Source organism: Prinia subflava, chromosome 6, assembly GCF_021018805.1.
Source record: "Prinia subflava isolate CZ2003 ecotype Zambia chromosome 6, Cam_Psub_1.2, whole genome shotgun sequence".
Classification (NCBI taxonomy): Eukaryota; Metazoa; Chordata; class Aves; order Passeriformes; family Cisticolidae; genus Prinia; species Prinia subflava.
The window spans coordinates 5960763-5986648 of NC_086252.1; the positions used below are offsets into that span (position 1 = coordinate 5960763).

General features: G+C 48.6%; 1 long non-coding RNA gene across 1 annotated transcript; it reads left to right on the forward strand.

The window, feature by feature from the left end:
* Positions 1-18357: 18357 nt before the first annotated feature.
* LOC134551806 (uncharacterized) lies at positions 18358-24793 on the forward strand. The gene is made up of 3 exons (XR_010080695.1): positions 18358-19193; positions 19678-19793; positions 22282-24793. It is a non-coding gene; the product is annotated as an uncharacterized LOC134551806 (long non-coding RNA).
* The last annotated feature ends 1093 nt before the right edge of the window (positions 24794-25886 follow it).

The window sequence follows — 25886 nt, forward strand, 5'->3', positions numbered from 1 at the left end:
GGTCCCTTCAACCCAAACAGTTCTGCAATTCCATCAGTCTTCATATCTTCTGAGGCCAGAGGATCAAAAGAATCCTGAAGTTATTTCTCCTTCTCCACTCAAAAAACCCCCAAACAAACAAACCCTCCTACAATATTCTCTTGAATTAAGCTGAAACATCATGTTTTGAAACCAGCCTTCTTGTCACTGCAACTGCCCATGACAGAGTAGGGAACTGTGGAATCAGTGTCTAGTTTATAGTTTGAAAGAGCAGGAGAGGGTTTGAAGTTGGAGAGACTCTGGTCTGGTCTTCTGTGTTGGGGAGGGTGTGGCCAGGTCGACCAATTTCTGTCATGTAAATAAAGGAATATCAGCTCCAAGCAGGCCAAATGGTTCAGTGATGCTGGTTTGGGAGGTCACCACTCAATTTTTGGCTCTTCCAGACCCTTGCCAGTGTGAATTTGGGCTCCTATCCAAAATGTGGATATTAATTATATATATATGTGGATATAATTATTCAGCCAAAGACACCATTCACACAGTTAAATTGGAACTAATGCAAGAGGTCACCCACAGCTCACCAGAGCAGTCTGTTCTTCTGGGTCACCTCAACTCCTTTAAAAGGAAAAAAAAATTAAAAAAAAAATAAAATATATATATACATATATAAAACCACAGCGGGGGACAGTAAATTTCCAGGCCTGCTGTCTCTTGTGACTTCTTAAAATTGTTCTAACTGCTTTGCTTCCCCTTAAAATGTTTCAGCCCTGGAAAGTGGTCCAGTGAGAGGGTCTGGGTGTGATCCACAGTTGCACTTCTCCAGTTTGGATGTAAAAAGGTGTAGATGTTTTAAGAGGTGCATTTGCCTGTGTCCAGCTCCCTGCAGGAATCCAGGACCAGGGGGCCAAGCTGGTTTTCCTCCAGCTTTTTGCCATGAGTAGAATAGGTTCACTGAAACTCCCCTGTGTCTCCCAGGCTTCATCCAGCTGACTCCTTGGCAACTCTCACCTTGCAGCCCTGGCTCTGCCAGTGCCTTCCAGTGGCAAAAAACCTGTCAGCAGAGGCTCAGCCATGTTAAAAACTACTAAAAACAGGCACATTCCCTTCTTTTTGCAGTTGAAATGAGGCGTGGGGGCACCTTGGGAAGGCTCTGAGCTGTGAAAGCTCAGGAACAGGCCACTCCATGGATACAGCACATATTCCCCAGGCCCTGAGCAGGAGGGCACCTCAGGGGCTGCAGTTTGGTCCCTTGGCTGGGTTTTATACCCTGCTTTTAAGAGCCTGGTGGCTCTCAGTGCATGTGTGAGCACTGGGGGAGGACACCTGGATCCTCCACCCAGGAATTCATGGGTGCAAAGAGCTGGAGAAGCTGTCAGAGGGATCCTGGCTCCAGGGATGTAGCTGAGGGAGCAAATGGCATCTTGGTGTCTGCTGGCCCCATTGCTTCACTTCCTGGCCTCCCCTGCACATCCCCCAACCTGGGAGACATGGGTTGCTGTGGGGTTTTAAAGGACTTGGCAGTGGGGGAAGTGTCAGGGGAAAGATAAAGCCAGAGGTACCTTTTCTTGTGGTGTGAGCTGAAGATTATTGCAGGTTTGGGGTTCTTGGGCAAGAATTTCGCAAGCCAATCTGTTTTGTAACTCTGGTTTTGGTTTTTTTTCCTCTGAAGACAACATGCTTAGCTGGCTCATTACAGCACTTACCAAGAATTTGTCCCAGGACAGGATTGATTAATTAATGAGGCTGTCAGCATGCAGGTTTCCCACCACAGTTCTCTTTCATGGCCTCCCTTGGGAAAAAGGCATCTGCCCGGTGAAAGAGGTTTATGGTGACGGGCAGGCTGCAATCTCCTTTTCCTCAGAAGCTGCACTGATTTTAAGGATGAAAAGATGTTAATAAGGGCTTTAATCTAAAACCTTTTGGAAGTGGTTGCAGTTTGGGAGACTTGTGTATGTCAGCAGCAAATATCATTTTGGTTACCTGTTGCTCTGCCCTGAGAGAGGATCCAGGGAAATGCATGGACAAAATACATGAGAAAAGAGGTGGAGGCTGTTCAGCTTTGACTGTGGCTGTACCGAGCTGGGCCAGGAGTTGGATTGATGATGACGGAAATACTTTGTCTCTTATCTTGAAGCTCTTTATTGCTTTTCTTGGTGTCTGGACAGCTCCCAGGAATGAGGGTCCTCATCAGAGCTGGGCTTTCCCTGTTCATTCCTTACTGTTGTGTGCAACCAGGAGCCTCCTGCTTTCCCTCAGCTGTGCTGAGGAGCAGCTGCAGCCTGGCGTGCCTGTGACTCATGGCCCTGCTTGCATCTGAAGCTGTGGCTGACGGGGTTTTTTGGATATTGCCCATTTGAGGATGTTGTGCCAGAATGGCCTGGATGTCCAGTGGCTGTGTGCAGATGTTATATCCAAGTCTGGATATGTTTAGGAGACTGGCAGGTGTCAGGTAGCAGCTGTTGCTGTCAGGGGACGCTGGAGCTTGGAAATCTGGAATGAAAGGCTAAAAGTCAGTAACTGTTCCCAGCCTGAACCTTGTGGAGGGGAAAGAGGACATTTCACAATCTCCTTGCACTGACAGGGGAGCCCTGCAGGCAGTGATAACCTTGCTGGCCTTCTCCAAATTTTCTCCTTGAAACAGGTCCTTGGCAGGATATCAGGGAAGTGGGATGAGCACAACTGCTGTTGATTCCTGGGGGTTTTTACCTGCTGGGTTTTCAGGGCCATCGCTGTCTCTTTGCTACCTTTCCCCCTCCCCTTTTTAGAATCATAAAATCATTTAGGTTGGAAAAGCCCTCAGAGATCATCAAGTCCAAATGTTCTCCCAGCACTGCCAAGGCCACCACCAGCCACGTCACCAAGTGCCACATCCACACAGCTTTTAAATACTCCTGGGGCTGGTGACTCCACCACTTTCTGTGAAAAAACCTTTTCAAAAATCAAATCTTTCCCCCCAGTTATCCCACTTTTTCCCAGCATGAGCTCTCCCACCCAGCGCTTCCTTCTTTCCACATATGACTTGCATTAGCCCTAATGGGAACTTTCCACGCAAATCTCCCACTCAGCTAACAGGGATGGCTCCTGCTTGACAAGATAATCTCACCCATGTGGGGAGTCGTTCAATTAGGGTGGCTTTATAGCTCAGTAAAATTTAAACTTGTTAACTTAAAGTTGCAAAAAATATATTAAAAATTAATACTTTAGTTGCGGGCAGCAGGTCCAACACATGCAGATGGGAACTGCTGGATAGACCTGGGAGGGGAGGGTCCTATAGATGACATTAAGAAATGTTGAGCATTATTCCTGGCTTTTTTTTCAAGAGCTGAAAAGATCCAAGTGTCTGTGTGTGGTAAATATCTTCCATCTAGGAGTGTTTGCAGCAGACTTCTAGCATCTCCTGCTTCCTTCAGTTGCATAATCATAGGATCACAGAATCATGGAATGGTTTGGGTTGGAAGGGACCTTCAAGCTCATCCAGTCCCACCCCTGCCATGGCAGGGACACCTTCCACTATCCCAGGCTGCTCCAAGCTCCAGTGTCCAACCTGGCCTTGGACACTGCCAGGGATCCAGGGGCAGCCACAGCTGCTCTGGGCACCCTGTGCCAGGGCCTCCCCACCCTCACAGGAAACAATCCCTTCCCAATATCCCATCCAGCCCTGCCCTCTGGCAATGGGAAGCCATTCCCTGTGTCCTGGCATTCCAGATGCTTGTAAACAGTTCCTTTGGGATGTTCCACTCAATACTCAGGATGGGCTGGCACACTCAGCATTGAAAGCAAGATCCAGAATCAGATGTAAAGATTAGTAAGATATTCTCCAGGATATCAAAAAAAAAGAAGTGTTTCACATTGCACAGGAGGCCACAGTTCCTGTCTTCTGTGCATTTTTTGTTCTAAAGCACTTTGGGACTTTGAGATGGCCTGGAAGTGACCATGGAAACAGAAACCACATTGGGAAGAGCTCTAAGAAACAGAAGTTAATGTGTGCTTGGACCTGTATGTGTTCACCTTTATTATTTCTTCAAATCTGGCATTTTCCTCTTTTTCTTTCAATTTGAGGGATGCAGGCTTGGAGCTTTAGGCTGGAGTTGAGTGGAATTCATGTGTCTGAACCCAAAATGTTGCTGTCAAGCCTGGGGAGGAGGGGGTGTTGGCATAACAGTGTACATCCCATGTGAAAAACCTGGCAAAGTTCTGTGAAAGGGATGTTCCCAGATGTGCTACAGAGACTTTGCCCACCGTGGGATGTGCACATTTCCTTCCCCCCGCTTTGTTCCAGAGGGGAGCATTTCTCCCACGATGACTTGGCCACAGTGCCAAAAAAATAAAGCGTTGCATGATCAGAGAGTGAGATGCTCATTGAAAAAAAAAACCTAAATGATGCCTTTAAAATGTGAAATAAATATAAAAGGGAAGAAAGCAGAGCCAGCTGCATGAAAATCCCCATAAATCGTAGCGATTTCAGCACCAGGATGGAATCATGCAGTCAGGAAGGCTGAGCCCTCATCTCACATCTCACTGCCCATGGCACACAGGGGATAAAGCTGGTCAGGCATGGGAGAGAGAGGAGGGGTTAGGTTGGATATCAGGAAAGATCTCTTCACTGAAAGGGTGTTCAAGCACTAGAACAGGCTTTCCAGGGAACTGATGGAATCACTACCCCTGGAAGTGTCCAGGGCCAGGTTGGACAGATCTTAGAGCAACCTGGGATAGTGGAAGGTGTCCCTGCCCATGGCAGGGGTGAGACTAAATGATCTTTAGGGTCTCTCCCAGCCCAAACCATTCTGAGATTCAATGTCCATCCTAGTTAGGATTTTAGGATGTTTCTTCCTCTAGAGGGTGGTTGGGCAGTGGGAGAGGCTCCCCAGGGAAGTGGTCACAGCACCAAGCCTGGAAGAGCTCGGGGAGCATCTGGACAATGCTCTCAGCCACATGGTTTAGTTTTAGGCAGTCCTATGAGAAGCAGGGGCTCAATGATCCTTGTGGGTCTCTTCCAACTTGAGATGTTCTGTGACTGTGACCAAAAATTAATTTTCCTCCTAAAGGTGACTGTTTTATCCTGGCTCCTGTATCCACCACAGGCAGGGGTGCTGTGAAGTTCAGCTCATCGCTGATGTGCTGATGCATGGAATTGTCAGTGCTCTTGCAGGCTTGTTGCAAGACCTCCTGTGTCTAGATAAATCTATGCTTTGTCTACATTTTGGATGGTGCAGCTGGTCCTTTTCTCAGTTTTTTCACTTTTTTCACTTTTTTTTTCACCTTTTTCACTTTTTTCACTGCCTCTTCAATCCCCAGGGCTGTAGACTTTGTTACTGTTGTTGCTCTTGAAATGCTGTGACTTTGCTCCCTCAGCCCTCATGTTTTGAATCTGGGGGAGAGGAAGTTGCTTTCCATGCCCTGGATGCTATTAAGAAAAATCACCAACTGTCTGATGATTATTATTATTATTTTATATATTTTTTTTCTGCCCTTAGAACATCGGGAGTAATGAATGTGCTAAACCTCACACCAGCAGAAATCCGAGGAGACAGGACATCTATTTATAAAAATAAAGGCAGAAATTGCCCCCAGCATTCGCGCATCATTAGGAACTGAACCACAGCCCCAGAACGATCCCCTTCATTCTCCACATGTGCTCACAGCACAGGGAGGGCTGGCCTGACACACAGGCCCGCATGAAAATCCCAGTCCCACGGAGACCAGGAAAGGTAATTCAGCAAAAAAAAAGAAGTTTAGGGGAAATCCCTCCATTTTTGCCACTGGTGTGTGCACAGATTGCTTGGGAGAGAGGAGAGGAGGACGGTGAATGAAGTGCAAGCTTCCACCTGCATCGTCCTGGGGAGCTGCTGGGTCCTGTTCTGGATCCCGCCTTGTTTAGAGGGATCACTGAAGGAGGGTGGGTTAACTTTAGATGTGGGGAAGAAAATCTCTGCTGTGAGGGTGGTGAGGCCCAGGGAAGCTGTGGCTACCCCTGGATCCCCTGGGAGCATCCAAGCCATTGGGGCTTGGAGCACTCTGGGATAGTGGAGGGGGTGGAATGAGTTGATCTTTAGGGTCTCTTCCAACCCAAACCATTCTGGCAGGACTTGTTGAGATTAAATGGCCCAGAGGGAGGGTGCTGGCTGCCTGTGCTCCGTTCTGCCACTCGTCCTGCCCCCCTGAAACCGCTTGTGCTCAGACACACACAGAATAATTTCATCTGGCTGCGATTCTGAGGCTCCACTCAGATCAATTAAGCTTTTAAAAACACAGCCCTCGTGGCCAGCTCTGTTTGCTGTTGATGGAAGATTATGTATGGTAATTAGGGAGCAAATCCTGCCTAAACAAATATCCATTTTCTTGCGCCTAACCAAGCCTTTTGATGTCTTTTCAAAAGGGTCCGCTCGGAGAGGAAGGGGCAACACCTGCTGAACGTGGCAGCAGGACAAGAGGGGTGGCAGGAGAAGCACAAGGAGAGCTCGAGGAGCTGCGTCTGGTTCAGACAGCTCCAGCCACAACCCCGCGGGCTGGGTCACAGGAGCCCTGTCTGCACCATAAAGCTGTCAGGTGCAGGAGGATCACAGCGGCTTCTGCTTCCTCGTTTACATAAAGATGAAAGAGGAAAAATGCGCCCATGAATATCAAAAGAGCAGATGATTGCAGCCAGTGGCCAGCACAGGCTGTGCTTTCCGTGCTTTGCAAAGCAAGCCAGGAGACAATTAAGGTCTAATGGCAATTAGACCCCTAAGAGTAATAAAATAAGTCAGATTTATTCTCTGTTAGAAACCACAGCTCGATGGTTTTAGACCTTCCCCTGGAAATAGCTCCTTCTTTTCTTTTCTTTCACTCTTCTTATTTTGATTGTTGTTTCCCCAAGCTTAGCCGGGTCTTGTTCCTTTCTCGATGAAAAATAGACTTCTCTGCTCTTCAATAAATCCCCCCCAAAAACCACCACCACCACCACCACCAACAAAAAGAACTGGAAACTGACATTTCTGTGAAAACTGTCTTGGGGAAAAGCAGGAGGGAAAAATGCTTTTCATTAAATGTTGTGAATGAGATAGCAGTGTAAATATATCCTTAACCTTACCACTGCTTGATCCTCTTTTTCTCTGTGCCAGGAGAGATCTCTCCACATCTCTCCGGTAGCCTCCTCAAGCCATGTTACCCCCTGACATGTAGGACTTTAGGATGGAAAAGCCCTCAAAAATCACTGAGCCCAGCCATTCCCCCACCCCTAAACCACGTCCCCAAGTGCCTCATCCATTGAACACTTCCAGGGATGGGGATTCCACCAATTCCCTGGACAGCCTGGTCCAATGCTTGCCATGCTTTGGTCCACCAGAGGCCAAGAAGGGGATGGATCTGGTTGCAGAGAGGGCAGGGAAAGCATGAATCCATCCTCACGAGCCCCAAGCACCTTAAAACACCTCGACTTTCCAGTTTGGAAGCTCAAACCTTTTTCTGGGTGGGTTTTTTGTTTTGTTGGGTTTTTTTGTTTGTGGTTTTTTTTTCTTTTTTTCGTATTTTTTTCTCTTTTTTTGGTTTTCCCTTTCTTGTTTCATTTCAGCATTTCAAGTGCAAGATTTAGTGCTAAACTGACAGGCTTAACTTGTAAAGTAACTGGCGAATCTTGAAAGAATTGTGGTTTTCTCCTTCCCCCGAGGAGGCTGTGAGTGCCACAGTTTTTCACTCCAGTGATAGATGGCACTCGCAGGCGAGCACTCCGGTGTCTGAGCACTAAAGCAGCCACAGGTCTGGTTCCTATCAAGAGTACATTTTGTCACACAGAAATTGAAACAGCATGGACACCACACACAGAAACGCCAAGGAGGATTGGACATAAAATTCGTTTTGCCCCTAAAGGAAGGTGGTTTCTGCTGTCTCAGCTCACAGAAGATGCTCATTTCCTGGGGATTGCCCACCCCTACGTTTTACCTTTGATTCTGGGGAGCAGTGAAATTGCAATGAAATCAGTAAAAAAAAAAAAAGAAAATCAAAACCCCAAAACAGCAACACCCCCTACCCCTGCAAGCTGAACTGAAGGAATTGGTTTGATTGAAAGGGGATTATCAGGGTCAGGGACTCATCTCAGCCTCTCAAGTCTCTTTGGAGTCCAAGGATTAGGAATAAATGTAATTATTTGGGCACTGAACTTCTCTGCTTTAAAGCAGTTATTTCCTTGAATAAATGCACGTTAAGGCTGCAAACAGTGTCTGCTCCATGCACAAATGTCCAAGGCGTGCCTTCCAGTGTACCAGACCCCTCTGAGGTCCTCATGAACCAAGACTTCTGAGATGAGCGTCTGGTTTGTCAAGGAAACTCCTGCTTTGCTCTGTGTATTAAAGGAAACTGGCAGACCTCAGGGGAGATTTGACTTTTTGGGGGTGTCTTGTGCCAAAACTGCAGTGAAGCTTCTTTGAGATCTCCCAAGAAATGAACTGCTCAGGGAAGTGGTGGAGTCCCCATCCCTGGAAGGAGATCCAAGGCATTTGGATACAAAACTGGCTAAGAAATTGTTCACCAAGAAACAGCACCTGATTTGATGAAATCTTGGGATTAAGGATGTCAAGTGCTGCTGCTAAGGACAAAATTGGCCAGGATTTGCTCATCTTCTCCTAATTATGGAGGGATGCTTCAAGCTGTGTCATCCTTTCAAGCTCTTTGGACATGTCCTTCTTTTCCTCTCAGGAAAGTCATGGTAAACACTTTTGGGCTTTATAAATTTCATTTTCCAGTCTTCTGGTGGCTGCTCTGGGTCTGAGGCTTTCCTGCCTTTGGTTTGGAAGCAACTGTTGCTGAGGGACATCCACAAAGCCAGAAGGATGATTCTGGACAAAGGGATTACAGGCAGAGTCAGCTGGTGTTTTGCTCATGATGGGGAAAAAAGAGAAAGAAAAAAATAAATAAAAAAATGAAAGGCCAGGAGCTGCAGCGCTGCAGCACTGCTTTTGAGAAGAACATATTTAATTTCTTTTCCTGCCATGCACTTCCTAGACAACCTCGAGCCATTCCCTGGGCATCTGCCACCACCCCCTCACCTTGGAGCAGTGGTCAGAGGGCAAAGAGGGCTGAGGAGGTTGAAACCCAAGCACCACGCAGAGCTTCTGCAACCCCACTTGGATTTGGGGGGACCCAACAGGATTTTGACCCGTTTTGGGGTCCCAAAGGGAATTTTTTCCAGATCTTAGCATGTGCCTAGAGCTGGATAACACCAGGCATTTCATCAGCCTTGCAGGATTGCAGCTCGCCTGTGAACACCGGCCAAGTGAAAAAGGGCCAATAATGCCTTTTTCTTTTTTTTTTTCTTTTTTTGATTGGCTTAAGTCAGTATTTTTAGCATTTCTATTTAAACATAAGCTCAGAAATCAGAGCAGGTAATCACCAATTTCAGCATTGAGTAAATTATTGCAGCCCTGCTATAAACCCCCAGGGATTTGGGGAACAAAGTCATGAGGAATTCCATGCCAGAGCCGGAACAAGGAGCCCTGGGCTTGACTCTGAGCAAAGAGCAGGCTGGGCACTGCTTTAAAAAAACAGCAACTAGCATGGAACAAATTAAAAAGGGAAGCAACAAACTCCTCTGGGATTCCATAATCACTTAAACATTCCTCTGGGACATCTGAAGCTGGGAGTGAAAGGGAAGGGGGGGTGGTAAAAAAGTGTTTTCTAACTTATGAGGAATGTTAGCAATAAAAAGGGACCCGTACGGGTGTGCCACAGCCCAGAGTAGTCACAGAGCAGATGTGCAGCCTTGACTTTTCCCGCCTTGTTTTCTCTCCTGCTTCCTTCCTCCTTTGCCTTCCTCTTCCTCACTTCCACAGCAGTTCCACCTGCGGGATGGAAGGAGCAGGGAGGGAGCTACAGAGCTGGGAGTGTTTGGTGTCTTAGGCCAAAGAAGGGAAAAGTTCCCCCAAAAATCAGTTCAGGAGGGGCCCAGAGTGGAGGTGGGAGGGAATAATCCAAAGATAAACCATGTGTGAGTTTTATTTAGCTTTCTGCTTGCTGCAGGGAGCTCACTGCAGGGTACAAATAATGAATTTGGGGGGGGCGGGGGGGGTTGCCTCTTTCTCATACCCATAGGATTCAGAGGATCATCCCTTTCCTCTCTTTGGACACCTTGGAGGAGCCACAGGGTGATGCCGAGTGACTCTGGGGTCAACAGGAACCATCTAAATTGGCCTAGACCAATTTTTGCCTGCCTTATTTAGAATGAAAATTGCTTTCTCTCCACCCGAGGAGGCAGATCATCTGCTGCAAGGTCTCAGAAATTCCACTGGGAGCCAAGGAACCCAAATCCCTGTTGTCTGTGAGCTTTTAATGTCCCCTTGGCTTGCACCCCTTAGTGTGTGTGAAGAATGCCAAGTTTGGGTTTATTAAAGGAAGAAAAAGGGAAGAAATAAAAAAGCCCCAAGTGCCCAGAGCCTGAGTGTGACATAAGGAGCCTCGAGGCAACTTTCATCATGTTTTTAATGTGGTTTCCTTCATCTCCCTGGCCTGTTTGCTGCAGCAGATTGGATTTAGATGATGTTTTTACCAGATCAACATTGGGATGCTCCCCCCACCCCCATCAGCTCCACTGCCCCATGGCTACACCTAAGAAGAAAAAAAAACCCCAAAATTTATTCTTTAAATGCACAGTTCTGAAGTACAGTGACATTTTGTTCTCACACTAATTGCAAAAAAAAATAAAAGCATTTGGCCTCATTACTCATCTCTGGAGGGACTGCACGTAGTTTGATCCCTAAAAGAAGTCCCAAGCCTTAAGAAGCATAAAATCCCAATTTCAGCCTCAGAATTTGCATGTCCATCCCCAAAGGAAAAATAGGAAATGCCTCCTCATGCTGCAACAATGCTGATGATTTCCAGGTCAGGTTTTCTGCCTAAAAAACAAACACAGCAAAGCAACCTCTCCCAGCATTCCCTTGCTCCTGTGCCTGCTGCATGTGCTGCATGCATCCCAGATCCCTGTGAGCATCCCAGATCCCTGTGAGCATCCCAGATCCCTGTGAGCATCCCAGATCCCTGTGAGCATCCCAGATCCCTGTGTGCATCCCAGATCTCAGTGTTCATCCCAGATCCCTGTGTTCATCCCAGATCCCTGTGTGCATCCCAGATCTCAGTGTTCATCCCAGATCCCTGTGAGCATCCCAGATCCCTGTGAGCATCCCAGATCCCTGTGAGCATCCCAGATCTCTGCAGCACTCCCAAGCTCTCCCTGTAGAGCCTGGTTGTGGGCACACATTATTTTTCCTTTTTTCTCCATTGAGGAGCATTGACTCATTTGCAAAACATTCCCACTGAATCCCTTTTTTCTGTTGGATGGGAGGGAGAGCAGAAGAGAGCTAGAACCTTGCAGATAGACTGTGATTAACACTGGGCTGGCTTAAACCTCTTCTGATGTTTGTGAAGCACGGACCAGCAGGTTCTGAACCCCTCCTGTGGAATAGGAATGAGGCTTTTCCTTCAGGAAACCCAGGCAGTTGTGAAGGACTTTTGGAGCATTCCCTGGATTTTGCAGATGGGAAGAGTTCCAGCTACAGGGAAGCAGGGGGTGCAAAGGAAGACAGCCTGAAACCAGAGCCAGGGCCTGCCCAGCGATGATCCAGGGGAGCACTGGGGAGGAAGTCACACCTTGGAGGAGTTAAGTGAGGCCCAAGGGAAGATCCCCTGCCATGAAATCCCAGCAGGGATCCCAGGATGTCCAGTGGAAGGGAGCTGTGCTGGCCAGGCCCACAGAAGAGCTTGCCCATGGCAAGAGATCCTTCAGGTCATCTCCAGAGGCTGATAGATTCCAAATCCAAGATTTCATTTCCAATGGACTCTCCATAACCTGATGGAGCTGGAGGGGTGAAGTGAAGCTCTGCTGCCACAGAAATTGAAGGGTACCTTTTCCACAGTGATTTCTTTTCAACACCACTGCAGAAATGGGTGGATTTGGCCAGACTGCAAGGTGTGGGCAGAAATTTTTGCCAGGTTTTCAAAGGTTTTACAAAGGTTTGAGTGTCCTCAGCTTGGCAATAAAGCCTCAGAGGAGATGAGGAGATATGCAGGAGGGTCAGATTTGGGTGCATAGGAGGGACCTTTCCCAGTCCAGATGTGTGCTGCCCTGTGGTTTTGAACCATTACTCAAATGTGAGTGTGGAAGGCAGGAATTTGGGATACTGAGGTCTAATCTGGGCAGTTCCTCTCAGCACTGGACATTGTGGCTCTAGGAGATGTCCAGAACAGGCGTTTGTCCTGCTCAGAGCCCAGCTGTGCTTTGCGAGATCAGTGACTTGGCTGAAGCTGAGAACAAATGACCTCACCCAAGCAAACATTTCACCCAAGGTCTGCTCACCCCAGCTTGCCCTACAGCCCCAAAGCTTTCCCTCCATCCTTTTTAATATTAGGAGAGCCAGATAAGCTGGTGAGCAGAGATATTTTCATTGTTTTGGATGTGGGAATTGGTAGATATGGTGTCACACATTTCTCTTTGTCCCAAGGGCGCCTGAGCAAGGAGATGACCTTCTACCTCATCTCCCTCCCAGTGATCTGCTGTTCACCTCCTGGTTTTCTCCTTCCAGCTGCCACCTTGGCTCACCCTCTGCAGTCACCAAGTGAGAAAAATGTTCTTATAGGACAATTCCAGCTCTCTTTGGTTAGGAGGAAATCTTTTCTTCTTACCCACAAAATAAAAAGACACAGGGATGCCAAAGACCCCAAGGAAAGCTCTGGAACTCCAGCAATTGTGCCAGTAGAAGGTGTTGATCCAAGGGCTGAAGCCCCTCTGGGGCCAGGCTGGGAGAGCTGGGGGTGTTTACCTGGAGAGGAGAAGGCTCCAGGGAGAGCTCAGAGCCCCTGCCAGGGCCTAAAGGGGCTCCAGGAGAGCTGGAGAAGGACTTGGGACAAAGGGATGGAGGGACAGGACAGGGGGGAATGTTTTTAAACTGATAGAGGGCAGGGATAGGTGGGATATTGGGCAGGAATTGTTCCCTGGGAGGGTGGGCAGGCCCTGGCACAGGGTACCCAGAGCAGCTGTGGCTGCCCCTGGATCCCTGGCAGTGTCCAAGGCCAGGCTGGACACTGGAGCTTCGAGCAGCCTGGGATAGTAAAAGGTGTCCCTGCCCATGGCAGATGATCTTTAAGTTCTTTTCCACCCCAAACCACTTTATTCCATGCTCTTTCAAGGCAACACCAGGAGAGGAGAGCGCGGCCCCGGTGATGAACACGGTGTCAGGCACTGGGAGCCTGCTTTCTGCCGAGACAAAAGCGTTGGAATTTCCAGGCGTGTCCGTCCCGTGCAGAGGCTGTCACCTGCAGTAAATAAAGCAGCTTTTTAAAGCAGCTTTTTAAAGCAGAGAGCAGGTTGTGATGGATGAGGCGTCAGCTGTCGCTGCGGCCGCAGCCCAAGTGTTGGAAATGCCATTAGGGGTGTGCTCGTAAAAGCTCGGCGGGGCTGGAAAACTCTGCCTGCTGTTGCTGCACCTTCTTTTTGCACCTCTTTTTGGATCTACTCTACTGTAAAGCACATTAAAAAACTCCTCCATGAGTTAATGGGAAAACAGGTTTTTTTTGTATACACAGAGATCTTTCTGCAGCAGAGCTAGGTGTGCAGAGTCCCCCTTTACTCACAGGAGCAGAAACCGTGGATAAACCATAAACTCCAGGTGCAGAGCTGAGGCAGAAATGGGCCTGAAAATGCTGGTGTGAGGCAAAGGAACCAGTGGAACGCACAAATCCCTGTGCTCTGCTCCCTGGAGAAGGTTTCAGCATCCCAGCTCCTCTCTGCTCTCCCAGAGCTGGGAGTGTGCAGTCCCTGGGTCTCCTCCTGAGAGCTCCTGATCCTGTGTTTGGCACATTGGCTGGGAACATCACAGCAGAGCTATTCCCAGCTCTCCTGTCCCACTGAACAAGCAGGGACTCATCTCCCTGTCCTTACCATGCACACTTCTACCTAAAAACCCCCAAAATCCCACTTCTGCCAGCAGCTTTTATTGGCAAGCCAGAGAGAATGCAAAGATCCTTTGTGATCATCAGCACACCTTGACTCTGGAGCTTCTGTTTGGAGTTTTGGGAGATCTCAGTGCTCCCCCAGCCCTGCCAGCCAAAACAGTGACTGTCACATTAATAGCCACAGCTTTGTGGCTGCACTCCTGGGAATAACACAGCAAGCAGCGTGTCCTTGTGTACTTCCCAGGATGCTTTAATTTGTGCTTCTGGAGACAAACGGTGCCTGAAATTGCATATTATAAGCCCATCTTTCTGAGGTTTTTGGTTTGCTCCTCTCTAAGTGCAGGTCTAACATCTTCCCTTTCCAACTGGCTGCCCCCTGTAAACCAGCAAGTGCCTTTTTACCCCACTGGCCTTCCAAAACATGCAATTCAAATGCCTGCCTAAGGCCCTCGTGGCTGAGCTCTGGGCTCCCAGTTCAAACGTGGAGCAGTGTCTATAAAACTTTTTATATCATCTCCAGTAACATTAGAATCATATTCCCTTGACCATCCTTAGGAAAACAGCCCTTGACACACTAGTGGGATGAAAGGAGGGGAACACATGGTATCAGTAAAAATGGAGTTAACAGAGCATTCCAAGCAATAACATTACACTACATGGTGTAGCAACAAGCCAAGAAGTAATAATTATTGGGAGTAAGTGGAATCCAGAGGTGCCCCCAGTGTTGCTCCTTTCAGTGCAAGAACCTCAGGCGCCCAGTCCATAACAGCCAGCCCCACAGTCAATGTACAAAAAAGTACAAAAAAGTGGCCTGATTTAAAGCCTCCCTTTTCCCCAGGGATTTGGGCCAGGGCTGCTGAATGGGTTTGGAGGTGTCCAGGAGGTCAAGCCCAGCAGGGCTGGCCCTTTCTTTCCTCCAATGGCAGATCCCTGTGGCTGGCTGAAATGCTTATCCTGGCTCTGCAGGCCTTGTCCTGCTCCTCTGCTGGCTTCCCCCAGCAAGAGCAGCCCCTGGAGTGGGAGATGTCCCTGAGGAAAGGATGCTGCTCCTGGAGGAGGTTCAGCATCCAGCAGAGGCTGTTCCCTGGAGATATTACCCAGGACTTGAGGTGGGAACCAGAAACCTTTGACCTTCTCTCATAAAATCAAAGAACACCCTGAGATGGAAGAGACCCACAAGGACCACAGAGACCAGCTCTTCCCCCTGCACAGGACACCCCCAAGAATTCCATTCTGTGTCCCTCTCCTGGCAGGCAGCAGGGAGCAGGTGCTGCCTCTCTCCCACCACCACCTTCCCAGTTCTCCCAGTTCCTCCCCCACCCCTTGGGCCAGCCTCAGGTGGTCACCCTGCAGAGCTCTGGCCCATCTCCACAGAGAGCAGCCCCCCAGGCCCCTCTCTGAGCCCCCAGTGCTGGGATGGAGAGCACTGTCCTGCCACCACAGGGGGAATCAGGTTGTCCCCCCTTCCCTGTTCCATTTTTCCCACTCCCTTTCCTGCTCCACCTCCCCACGAGTCACAGTTTCCAGAGGGGATGATCCTCCTGTGCTGGCCCATTCTCCAGAAGGAGAAACAGGGGGCTTGTCCCTTCTCTGGGGCCAGGGAGTGCCTCAAAAACCCCCTCTTCTTCCAGAGCCATGATGGATAACAGAGCTTTCTGCTCCCCTCTCACCTGCCCACATCCATCCTGCCTCTAATTTCCCCCTCTTTAAGCCTCGATGGTGTTTTTATCCCACTTGGCAAAGACCAGAGGGGTTGGGTGGTGGGTGCCTGGGGGGAGCCAGGAATGCAGGGTCGGGATTTGCAGGGCACAACAAACCCACTTGGCAGCTCCTCCATCACCGCCCTCCTGATCTGGAGCCATGAAAAACAACTTCCTGTCAATAAACAGGAACAAAAGCTTGGAAGCATCTTCAAAGTGATGAGTTATGTCGAAAATATGTTTCAGGGCACTTTGAATGTTCCTGTAAACTGGAGGGAAGTGATTGTTCCTGACGCATTGGCGTTGGAGGGGAGTTTATAAATACCCAGGTCTGCGTGAGTTTGTTTTGCCATGGGAAAAAAAAAAAAACACATGGAGGGAGAGGTAGAGGAGGGGAAGGAAGGGCTAAGAGGGATGAGAAACTGAAAAGCAGCTCCAAAATCTGGTGGATGGGATGAATTTTAAAAGTCAGGTGTGAGGTGGGTTTGGTTTTGGGAGATGGTCTTCTGCCCACACCTGGCCCTGGTGGTGCTGGAGCAGGGGGAGGAAGGAAGGAAGGAAGGAAAGGAAAGGAAGGGAAGGAAAGGAAGGGAAGGGAAGGAAGGGAAGGGAAGGAAGGAAAGGAAAGGAAGGAAAGGAAAGGAAGGGAAGGGAAGGAAGGGAAGGGAAGGAAGGAAAGGAAGGAAAGGAAAGGAAGGGAAGGCAGGAAGGAAGGAAGGAAGGATACGGTTCCCATTGGTTTCCCCAAGTGAAAACACAGCCAGCTGTGCTTCTTGTTATTTTAATGAGAAATTCAATAATTGGTGGCAAAAAAAAATAAAAAAACAAGCCACACTGCAAGTGAAAGAAAACACCTCTTTCCCCTCTCCAGCATGTGATGGACAGATCAAAGGGATGTGGTGTTTTTACAAACAGATATTACTTGACAGGCTGGGATGTTCCATAATCTGTTTGCTCGAAGAAACGAAAGAGAAACATCAAAACAACAAAAAAAAAAAGCAACCAAATAGAAATTACAGGTTTTTTCACTTAAGGAGTCCTTGTCTCCCCACCTGTGATTAATTTGTCAGCAGTTAAACATCATTACAACATTAACAGCCAATCTCGGAGCAGAGGAGATGGGCTTTGTACAGCCATAAACTACAGGACATCAAACTGCACTTTATGGAGTCAGGGCTGCTCAGGTCAGGGCTGCTCAGGAGTGACCTCTTCTAAACTTTTACAGTTCTCTGCATTCTTCTGATTATGGTAAAGATTTATTTGAACTTTGATATATATATGTATTTAAAAAGAAAAAAAAAACGGAAAGGAAGGAAAGAATGAAAGGAAGGAAGAAGTGTTTTATTAAAAGCATTTCATCCAAGTTCTTCAGGAGAAGAAACACCAGCAAGAGGTTTTCAGCTGGTGGATTTGATTCCCCTCCCTAAGTGGTCACGGCTGGATTTGCTTGGGTTCCCGCTCAGAAATAAACACGTGGGCTTGCATTACATCCCCAAGCGTGTCTGACACATCCCATTGCACAACCCCCTGGCAAGCTGGAGCACCACGGAAGGGCCTTGGCAGGGCTCCTTCTCTTTTTCCGGGGGAGGAAAGATGTCTCGGGGGGTGAGTGCTGACTGACTCCCTCTCACCTCCTCCTCCTCCCTGCTTGCCCTTCCCTCCAGCACCCCTTGGTGCTGCTGGTGCAGGAGTTTAGCAGTTCTCTCGAAAAACAGACCCTGCTTTAAACCTGATTTAGCCTCTCAGCTGGCTGCAGAGAGCACGGGGCTGATGACTGCCCACTGCTCTGCAGCCACAGCGAGGATGGGAAAGGCAGTAAGGGTGTGCTGCAAGCTGAACTGGGCAGTCAGGAGAGAGGAAAACACCTCAGCTTTCCCTTCTCTTTTCCAGGATCCCCTTGTGCTGCTGTCCCGCCTGGCTCAGCACAGAGGGCTGCACTTCAGCACTGTGGACCTGTGGAGCAGGGAAAATGTCCCAGTGCTGTGGGAGCCCTGCTTCACCTTTATGGAATATCACCTGCTAGGCAGCCCTATTCCATAAAAATGGGGGTGTTTTGTGGCTGTGAACAATGGGATTTTACACACTCGCTCACAGGAACACACCTGTAATGGACATCTGCACATACGAGGGTTTTTGCAGAAATACAAAGATGGGATGGGATGGGATGGGATGGGATGGGATGGGATGGGATGGGATGGGATGGGATGGGATGGGATGGGATGGGATGGGATGGGATGGGATGGGATGGGATGGGATGGGATGGGATGGGATGGGATGGGATGGGATGGGATGGGATGGGATGGGATGGGATGGGATGGGATGGGATGGGATGGGATGGGATGGGATGGGATGGGATGGGATGGGATGGGATGGGATGGGATGGGATGGGATGGGATGGGATGGGATGGGATGGGATGGGATGGGATGGGATGGGATGGGATGGGATGGGATGGGATGGGATGGGATGGGATGGGATGGGATGGGATGGGATGGGATGGGATGGGATGGGATGGGATGGGATGGGATGGGATGGGATGGGATGGGATGGGATGGGATGGGATGGGATGGGATGGGATGGGATGGGATGGGATGGGATGGGATGGGATGGGATGGGATGGGATGGGATGGGATGGGATGGGATGGGATGGGATGGGATGGGATGGGATGGGATGGGATGGGATGGGATGGGATGGGATGGGATGGGATGGGATGGGATGGGATGGGATGGGATGGGATGGGAGGGTCAGTATCTGCTTTAATCTTGGTTTAGGTATGGCAAGGTCTCAGCCTCGTGGTGTCCAAGGGTGTCCATCTCCATCGTTGCTCCCTACACTGTTTTTTCAGAAAACACCCTCTGAGCAGAGAGCTTGATTTAGGGACAGATACAAGAGCCATAAATCCCAGGAAGCCCCCAGATCACAGCAATGAGCTTTTTGGAGGTTGTACACAGTGGAGAAGTGATGATGAGACAGATTTTTCCAAGGAAACTTACCACTTCATGGGAAACAGAGTTACTGTTTCCCATGGGGAAGAAATGTGCTGAAAACTTGCAGTGTTCTTCTTTTTATGTCTTTTTTTCTTCTCCCTATTTTATTTTGAAGGGTTGGGGGCAGACAAACCTGAAATGAAACACTTCATTTTGGTCAGTTTGACCTGATCGGGGGAATATTTCATTCTTTTGATTGGATTGGTTTCAAATCGATTCAGAATATGCTTCAACTTTCCTCAGTGAGAGTGCAGCTCCATCTCTTCTCCTTTATTGTGGATCTGCTCTTGGGAGTACCTTGATGCCCAGGAGGCAAAGAGCAACTTTTGTTTTGTATGCAAATAAGCATTCTGCAATTTTTTTCAGCTCCTGTTCAGGTTTCCAGAATTTCAAATCACCTTTATGTCACATCAGTTTAAACATATCTATAGAAAATATTAATTTTTTTACTTGACAATTGTCAAGTCCTGGAGCCTCATTTGGAATTTTGACTTGTCTGAGCCTTCCTTCCCTCCAGTTACAGTCTGTGGCTGAGATAGGAAGACAAAGAAAAGCTGGAAGGAGCCATCAGTTGCTGATGTTTTGGTGCTGAAGAGCTCAGTGGTCACTGCTGGGTTGGTTGGTTTGTTTTTTTTCCTGATGGTTGGCCAGCTCCCTCCAGATTTCTCTAGTTGCTTTCTCCAAAACAGAACTGTTTTCCTCAGTAAAATTTAAAGCACAGATCAAACAGAGCAGGTTGTCTTGTTTTTCTATTCACATTTCTTAGAAAAAAAAACCCCAAACTGGTATGTTTTGAAATGGAATTACCTTATCTTAAAAGTGCTGAAACCCAATCTGTTATCAAAAGCATCATTCTCCTGGGGGTTTGGGTTTTTTTCTGCAGTCCAAATGCTACAAATTATGCTGGCTAAAGCAAAATAAAATAGCAAAATTTGGACTAATGAGGTTTTACTGGGGCAGATTGGGGAATGTGGCCCTGTTTTGTCCAGGATCTCTGGCCACTTCTGCAGCTCCTGCAAGGTTCAGTGCAATTGCAGAGTGGAAAAGATGATTTTCCTGCAGAAGGATCCCTGATATTCTTTCTGTGTGCATTCATAGAGCTTCTGTGCTGCTGGCATGGGTGTCAGAGAGCTAGCTGGAAATGTGAATCTCCCCTGGATGTTTTACTCCACAAATTTGCTGGGAGAAATGCAGGAATTGCTGCTCCACAGCAGGTAAGAGATGTCCTGTCCACGGTCGTGGACTTTGCAGTAAACCCCCCCAAAGGCAAACCTGCTTTCAGCATTTGCTGTTGTCTGAACCTTGGCAAATGCTCCTCCAAACCTGCTCCAAGTGTAGAGTAACCTCTGTGAGGGAAGATTTATTGCTCTGGACCCAAACCAGGCAGAATTTCATCATTTTGGAGCCCCGCACTCCGGGCTGGGTGAGCTGTGAGGTTCTGATGTTCAACCTGTGGGCTGGAAGGGCCCTCCAGGTGCCATCTGCTCTGCCCTCCCCACTCCAGGTCTCAGGTGTGGTTTCTCCAGAGGTTTCTCCCCAGCCTGGAGTCTCCCTCCTTCCTTCTGAGACTCCTTGATGGGCCTTTTCTCTCTTCCTTTAATGTTCTTACCAGACATGCAACCAATAAGTCCTAAAACCCGGAGGTTTTTACATGTTTACTGTAAGCTGGACGGGAGCCCTGATGACTCTGAGGCATTAAAAAGACAGGGCAAACAAGGAATAACAGGATCCGTTGCTATAGCACAGGATGATCCAACATCTTCAGACCTAAAAATAATTTCTCCCTGTTAACCTCTCTGTGAGGAAGGAAGGCAGGAAGGAAGGCAGGAAGGAAGGCAGGAAGGAAGGAAGGAAGGCGGGAAGGCGGGAAGGCGGGAAGGCGGGAAGGCGGGAAGGAAGGCAGGAAGGCAGGAAGGCAGGAAGGCAGGAAGGCAGGAAGGCAGGAAGGCAGGAAGGCAGGAAGGCAGGAAGGCAGGAAGGAAGGCAGGAAGGAAGGCAGGAAGGCAGGAAGGAAGGCAGGAAGGAAGGCAGGAAGGAAGGAAGGAAGGAAGGCAGGAAGGAAGGAAGGAAGGAAGGAAGGAAGGAAGGAAGGAAGGAAGGAAGGAAGGAAGGAAGGAAGGAAGGAAGGAAGGAAGGAAGGAAGGAAGGAAGGAAGGAAGGAAGGAAGGAAGGAAGGAAGGAAGGAAGGAAGGAAGGAAGGAAGGAAGGAAGGAAGGAAGGAAGGAAGGAAGGAAGGAAGGAAGGAAGGAAGGAAGGAAGGAAGGAAGGAAGGAAGGAAGGAAGGAAGGAAGGAAGGAAGGAAGGAAGGAAGGAAGGAAGGAAGGAAGGAAGGAAGGAAGGAAGGAAGGAAGGAAGGAAGGATTCATGCTACAGAGAGCAGAGTTTTGCTCCGAGTGCCCGCTGGAGCAGGAAGCACACCTGGCAGTTCCAGGAGCTGGAATCAGGAGGAGTGGAAGAACAGGTTTGCAGTTGAATGTCTCAGATGAGGTTTGGCAAGACCCAGCTCCAACCTTGGCTTTGCCCCATGCTTCTCACATGGCACTGGACTGATCCTTTCTGTTCCTGGTTCCTTCTGGGTTCTTCCTCCCTTAAATGTTTGAAAGAAAAGACTGTTCCCAAAATATTCTTCCAAAGGGCTCCAGTCTTGCTTGTCTTGGAAGCAAAAGTCCAAGGAAATTCTTTGGAAGACCTTTGACCCCATTGCCTCTCTGGCCTCATGCCCTATGCAACAGTCACCACCAGGCTTTCTTGATAGCTGAGAAACAGTTGGGATTTTCCTCCTGGAATTTCCCAGTAAAGCCCAGGAGTGACCCCATGCTGTCACACCGTGTCCCTGCTCTGCAGCCAGAATTTGGTTGTTTTCCTGTTTTTTCTTCCCCTCTGACAAAACACACCAAGTTGTGGAGGAAGGAGAGACCTCCATGGATGAAAGGCCTTCCCAAACCCACAGTTTTGGAAAAGGGCTGCTTACTTCTGAGCATCTCCAGGGATGTTCTGGCTGAGGGTTTGCCATGCCAGAGATCCTATAAGAAATCCCAGGAACTGGCTGCCAAGGCCTGGATGGCTTCCACTTCTCCCCTGGGCAGCAGGATGCTAATTGCCCTCTGCTAATGATGTCTGCAGGCTGTGGAACTCATGAGGGGCTGCTCTGGATGAAGCCCCAGCTCCATCCCTCTGCTTTAACATAGAACTCAGCAGATGTGTGTGTTTTAAACAACCCAAACCAGAGCACACAGAGCAGGGCTGGGGTCTATGCCCACTTCTTTTGGATATATCTGCTAAAGATCTCATCAGTTCCTATTCCTGAAGTTCATACCACAGCACAGCCAACCCAAAACCATGGAAAGTACAATTTACTTGGAGAGTAAAAAGGGCCTTTGGATCTGCAGCTGCTATAAACTCACAGGAGGCTGTTTTTTTAACAATAAGTGGGAAAGTCTCATTAATTTTGCCTGCCAGTTTCTGAGCTTTTGGGGTATTCCAGCATCTGCCTCTGTGAAAATTAGAAACCCTGTTTCTGTGAAGGCTGGGATCCTTTCCCAGCAATAAAAGAGAGAGGTTATTTTTAGTGGAGGGCTGAACTTAGCAGGGTCACAAGAAAATGGGAGATAGACGGGAAATACTGGTTAAACAGTTATGGGAAACCCCTGGGAGATGAACCTGCAGTTATTCCCTAATTCTGCCTATCCCTGGTCTCCATAGGTTTCAGTGCCATGGATTTGGTGTCTGTGTGGAGCTGAGGGGGATTACCTAGACCTTGGACTTGCCCACTGTGAGAAACAATCTTCAGAAAGATCAAGGAATCACCAACCACTGCTGCTCTGTCCCTTTCCTCTCCTTGCAAAGGACTCCCAGACTTCTCCAGTCTGCTTCCAAGAGGAAGCTGATGGGTGCTAAATAGATTTATGGAAGAGAAGAGCCCTCCAAACACACTCATATTGCTGTTTCTGCTCATCTGCCATGTTTTCAGCATTTTAAACAGGAGCAGTCCTATTACAAAGCTGAAAATTCCACTTTTTCCTTGAGAAGAAAGCTTTGATTTCCCTGTTTTGCACTAAAATCCCTATGGAATTCTCACTCTGTTGAATTAAGGGCAGATGATAAATTTCAAATGGCAGAGCTGAAGATGAAACAGGGGGACTCCTGGTTCCCTTTGCTTGGGCAGGAGACCTTGAAAGCAGTTCCTGGAACACTCTCCACAGCAGATCCTTGGGGCACGTGCAAGTGCTGAATGTCACACCCTGAAGGGCCAGGAGGTCACCTGAGAGGCGCAGTCTGGCCACAGCTGCTGAGACTGGGAGATCCACATCCCCCCTTCCAGTGGGCCAAGGCTGGCACACTGACCCAGGAGGAGCCACTCAGGTAGGCCTGCAGGCACTGGCAGAGGCCACAGCACATCCACAACATCCCAGGGTTTGGCTCCAAAAAACCATGAGCTCTGTCAGGAGACAGCTGCCTTCATTCTCTCTGGTTATTGAGCTCTTTTCCCAGGCATCTCCTCTTGACAGCTGTAACAGTGGGAATTTGCCTTTGGCTCACTGTTAGCACCAAGGATATCCCAGCACAGGTAGGAATTGGGATGGCTTTAGTTTCCTTTGATGAAAATGAAGGTGGTGCTGTTGGATAACACTGACCTGTAGGGTGCCCAGGTGTAAATCTCTGTTTCAGAGGCTGTCTTGGGTTCAGTGCAAGATCTGTTCTATTCCCATCTGTCGAAACTGGCTGGGGAGGTGGCTCTTTATCTCTTCTAACTCTGGGGGAGAGGGGGCAGGTGTCCTCTGTTAATGGGCCAGCTGTTAAAACCAAGTGGGGCAGTGTTTTTTCTCTCTTCCATGACCCATCCTCCCTCCAGGGGATTTCTGCTGTTAATGGGCCACTGAGTCTAATTGCATGACTGATAAAATTACATCATCCATTGGGAGAGGCTCCACCCAGGCAGAGGAGCCCAGCATTCCTACCTGGATAAAAGCTGAGATTCAGAACAGCAGGACAGCCTGTTTTCCACTGGATTCCCAGAGGAAGACTGGACCCATCTTGCCACCACTGGACCCTTCTACAGGATCAGCTCTTCTCTAACAGAACCACATCTGTTACTCCAGGAGGATTTGTTTGGACTGCTTCCAACATCCTGACCAACAGGATGTCAGGTCCCATTCTGACTCTGTCAGGGTTTTTCTTTTGTGTTCATTTGCTTTTCTGTTCTACTACATTTTTATTTTGATTTTCCTACTAAAGAACTGTTATTCCTATTCCCATATCTTTGCCTGAGAGCCCCTTAATTTCAGAATCATAATAATTCAGAGGGAGGGGGTTTACATTCTGCATTCCAAGGGAAGCTCTGGCTTTTCCCTGGCAGACACCTGTCTTTTCAAGCTAAGAAAGAGGCACAGGGAGCACCTCCACTGAGCAACGGAGCTGGATCTGGATATTCCAGGCAGGCACTGCTGGGCTGGGATATAACCCCCGGAAGCGGAGTGATGTCTAATTTGGGTGTTCACAAACCACTCCATCACTGCCCCGGTGGTTTGGGTCTGTGTTGGCTGTGGCTTCTCTCGTTGGAGCCCTGTGGTGTGGAACCACCCCTGTGTCCCTCCAGGAGCGGTGTGGACACAGCTGGGAGGGCCTGGCTGACCCCTCTGCCCTTGCTGGGAGCCCCACGGGGCTCCTGCAAAATCAGCCAGCCAGTGGACATCTCTGCCACCACAACACAGAAAAACCACATCCATGTCTGTCCATGGCTCCTTCCAGAGCTCCTGGATTCCACTTGCAAATTTAAAAAAAAAAAAAAAAAAAAAAAAAAAAAAAAAAAAAAAAAAAAAAATCATCTCCACTTTGGGTTGTTTAGTAACACCAGAAAACCCTCAGTGTACCAATGAGAGGGAGTGAGTCCTCCAGGACCAGACATGGACACTGAGAATGCTCCATGGCAGAAGCAACGACCCCATTTCAACCGGCTTTTCCCACTTACCTTCAAAGCCAAGCTGGGGTCCGATTGTATCCGATGCTGTGGCATGGAATAATGTCTGCTTGGGAAAGCCGGGCGATAGTTGGCTGAAGAAAAGAAAAATATCTTTCAGATATTTTATAATCCAAAAAACATGGTCTCCAATGAGTTTTTTCCAAGCACATTAGCGCTACAGCCATTAATAATCATAGAGCTCAAAGAAGGAAAAAAAAATCAGCTGGAAGGGAGTTGAAAGGGAAACCTATTAAAATAAAAAAAGCAATTTCCCAAAAATATATACAGCTTCATTTCCAATTTTTTTTCCTGGGGTTTTTCGGGTTTTCTTTCTTTTTTTTTTTTAAGAGTTATTTTTTGCTGTAACTAAAACTTTCAGTGACCTAATAGTCCTTTTAAAAGACAGCTGCAGGGAATAAAACGGGTCTGTTTTGTTCCTCTTGCATTGTTCCTAACAGCAGGACCCATTCCTCCTTGTCCTGATTGAATGCTTCCCAGAGTGTCTAGACATGCCACCACCACTGCTGAGGAGCCAGGAGATACCAGGGCTCATCCGAGGAGCTGGGAAGGCCCCTTATCTCTCCTCCTCCCCATGGAGAGGCTCTCCAAACACAAGACTTGGGTGAAAACTCAGATTATGAGATTCCTAAAAATATCTTCTGCGCTGTTCGATTTTAGGTTGCGCCGGGGTCATGTTTTCCATGTATTCAGCAGCGGGAAGCTGAGGTTTCTGCAGGAGAACACAACTTCCCAAGCAGGGATTTAGAGGCAGCATCTGGCTCCCTGTGCCTGATGACCAGAGGGCAGAAGGTCACAGGATGAGCTGTCCCTTCCCTCCCCAGCCTCTCACATTCCTGCAGCCTGGGACAGCTTTCCCTGCCTTCCAGGAAAGCTCTGGGTGCACATACCTGGCCCACGGCTCCAGATGTTGCCAATATTTACCCTTTGTGAGATGTTTCACCCCAGTTTCCACTGCTTTGTCTGACTCTCACTTCACAGCCGCCCCTTGGCGTGGCAATTCCTTGGCCTTGGAATGTCTCCAGCTGGGATGAGGTGCTGGTCCAGTCCCCTCCTTCCTGCCAAAGGTTGTTAGCACATCCATCCCACAGCTCATAGCTCATCTCCAGTCACGCCCTTGGATCCCAGAAATCCCGTGTGCTAAGGACAGGAAGGCACTTGCCGGAAAACCTGAGAGCACTTGAGGCAATAGGAGTGCTTCCCAAATAAAAAATTACAGGGATAATAATAGCCCTTATCCCTGCATCCCCCCTCTGAAGCACCAGGGCTTGGCCAGAGCCTGTCATCTGTCAATTACAATCTATTTCTGTCCTATGCAGAGGGATCTGGC